This window comes from Nicotiana tabacum, chromosome 1 (assembly GCF_000715075.1).
Source record: "Nicotiana tabacum cultivar K326 chromosome 1, ASM71507v2, whole genome shotgun sequence".
NCBI lineage: Eukaryota > Viridiplantae > Streptophyta > Magnoliopsida > Solanales > Solanaceae > Nicotiana > Nicotiana tabacum.
This window is the reverse complement of record NC_134080.1, coordinates 81371371-81374707: the sequence shown is the minus strand read 5'-3', so window position 1 is coordinate 81374707 and position 3337 is coordinate 81371371.

The following is a 3337-nucleotide window of genomic DNA, read 5'->3' as shown; positions in this document are numbered from 1 at the left end:
TATAATTCTATTAATGTTTTGTAGTCGTTTTAATACAAAAAATATTATTTTATATTTTGTCTTTATTAAAAAACGAAAATTACAAAAAATAGTTTTATTAATATTTTATAGTCATTTTAACTTTGAAAAATACAAAAAAATATTACTTCATATTTTATCTTAATATTTACGAAAATTACAAAAATAGTTTTATTAATATTTTGTAGCTATTTTAAATCTTGAAAATATTTTAAAAAAAAAGATATAGTTTTGTTAAATACTAGTCTTATTTTTGGTAGTTATTTTGCTTACATAGGACTAGTTAAGCAACGTGTTCCCATTTCTCGGGTCCGGGCAAAAGAATAATATTCGAGTTCAAATCACCCGCTTTTAGGCCTAATTTCGGACCTAGTCCATAATAATCCGAGTCCACCACACATGAGGGGACACACGTGGGGAATACGGACAAAACACGATACACGGGGAACACCACCATGCGTGGGGACACAAGTCTCGAACCCCACCACGCGTGGGGCTCATTTGTCTTGGCAAAAATTATACAAAGGCACGGACAAACAAGCCAAAGGGAGAGGATTTTTGGAAAATTTTGTTTTGGAAAAAACAGGTGCATCGTCTTCTTCCTCTCGTTGGCAAACCAGAGAAGCCATACCCAAACAACCACCCTTTCTTCATCCTCCATAACCATCGTCGTCAAACCTTCAGCTCCCATCACCACCATCACCCTCGTTCCCACCGTGAAACCACCATAAACAAACCCTACTCACTCCGTCAACAACCTCACGTCCAAACCCACCTGCTCGTCGACCACCTGCTCCAACAGACCACCCTCCTCCTCCCAGCTCCACCATCATCACTACCCAGTCCGACGAGTAGCAGCAGCGTCGTCACCTCCACTGTCCGAACACCACCCCGTCACCTTCCCCCAGCACCACGACCAACAGCAACAACCTAACCTCATCGTCAACCTCCAACTCCATTCCTTACCAGTCCGTCACCTTCACCATCATCACTACCCAGCTCCTCGACCTCACGTCCGAAACCAACAAACCACCAGCAACAACCCTACCCAAAAAACCAGTCGCGACCAGCTCCCCCATCGACTCCCTCACGTCGAAACACCATCACCCTACTGTCCAAACCACCGTAATCCAGCCCTCGACCACTGCCCCGACGACCATTGCTGTTCGTCGTCCCCATGTCCAGCGACGCCTCCGGCCATTAAACACTGCCCGTCGACCCCACAATCATCGACTAAACAGTCCGTCAGCTTCACGTCAGGCAACCCTGCGGCTGTTTCCCCTATCCTCACGCCACTAGCTGAGCCGGAGTTCATGGAGTTGAGCTGCTCGACCTTGTGTTGAAGTCGAGTTCCAGTCCAAAGTCCAAAAATTGAGTCGAGGTCCGGTACGTCGAGGTGTTTGTCCGAGGTTTTGTCGTTGTTCCTCGTCCAGTGAGTCCCGGCTTGAGTTCCGTCGGGGTCGTGTTTGTCGTCCTGAGTTTGCCGAGGTTCAAAGGTTAGTAAACCTCAAGTATTAGATAAGGAAATGTTACGTTAAATGTTCGAAGATGCAATATAGAAATTGGTACGATAATTTTCTGCTTATGTTTTCATCGTCTGCATTTTTGCTCATTTTTGTTTTACGTGATTCTTGTTTATCCAATGTCATTTAATTAAGTTGGACTAGTTGTTCTATGACACAAGTTTGACGTTAATCTGTTCGTCCTTTCCTTTGCTTAGGTCATTCGGACAAAATTATTATTAGTACATGCTCTTACGACGCCCGAAACACTCGTTCACTAAACTCATTTTATTAATTTTTTTTTGACAAGTTATGAGATTTTAGTTGTAAAAAGTCGTAAGGTTTAGTATTGTTAAAGGCGTAAAAATGGCATCCTTTTAAAAAAATAAAAAAGTAAATAAAAACAAATAAATAAATAAACAAAAAAAAAACGAGACTAGCTTCGCCAAAAATAAAAATGTACAGATTGCGGAGCCCTCACAAAATATATGTATTAAACACTTAGATTCCGGGACGGGCCGTTTAGCAAAATTCACGGCCCTACCCAATATAATAATGCGCTAGTTGCTTTAGGCGCGCCTTTAATAATGTTATCTCCCTAAACTCGGGTGCACATTTATGTGACCCAAATCCAAATCTCAACGAAATCGAAATGTGTCTCTAATCACGGGTACATTGACTGTGATGTGGTATGAGATGCATTTCCATGACGTTGCAAATTCCTTTTTTTAATAATGAATGAGACGAGCCTCGCCAAATAAAAATGCAAATTGCGGGGCCCTCAATAATTAGTCATAATAAATACTTAGAATTTGGGATGGACCGTTTAGTGAATTTCACTGCCTTCCCTAAAGATAATAACGCGTTAGCCTCTTTAGACGCGATTTAATTAAATTACTTTCTTAAACTCGGGTGTGCATTTCATGCGACCCAAATCCAAATCCTAAAACATCAAATAAAATATGTTTCGGATTGTGGGTGCATTTCATGTGACACAGTCCAAAGATATGTTTTAAGCGATGTTCACATTCCTAAAAATAATGATAATAAAGCGGTAAAAGATAAAATTTGCACATGGTTCATAATTGTATTAAAAATCAGATAAATAAGCCGAATATAACAGTTGAGCGACCGTGTTAGAACCACGGAACTCGGGAATGCCTAACACCTTCTCCCGGGTTAACAAAATTCCTTATCCGGATTTCTGGTACGCAGACTGTAATATAGAGTCATTCTTTTCCTCGATTCGGGATTAAAATTGGTGACTTGGGACACCCTAAATCTCCCAAGTGGCGACTCTGAAATAATTAAACCAATCCCGTCTCGATTGTCCTTTAATTGGAAAAAACTCCCTCGTACCCCCTCGGGTGCGGAAAAAGGAGGTGTGACAGCTCTGGCGACTCTGCTGGGGATTTACACCTAGAACCACTGGTTCAGGGTTAAGAATTCGAGCTTAAAATAATTGTTATTATTTGGCTTTATTTATTATCTGATTTTTACATGTTTGAGCCTAATGTGCTAAATGCTGCTTTTACTGCTTTGATATTACGTGAACTGTATATAAACTGTGCCGAAACCCATATCCTTTCTGAGTCTTCTAAATCATGAAGAAGGGTGTACTTCGTACGACTTCTTTTCTGTATAGTGTCAATCCCAATTTAGAACGAGATTCGGACAAGTTGCTAAGCCGGTGAAGCTTCTGTATTCCCGGTACGCTGCCCCCCCTCGGCTCGAGCTGTCCGCTCGGGTAAGCCAGGTCTAGAACAAACACCCAGGTTCTGAACTTAGTATAACAAAGCCACATGCCGGATCCCTAG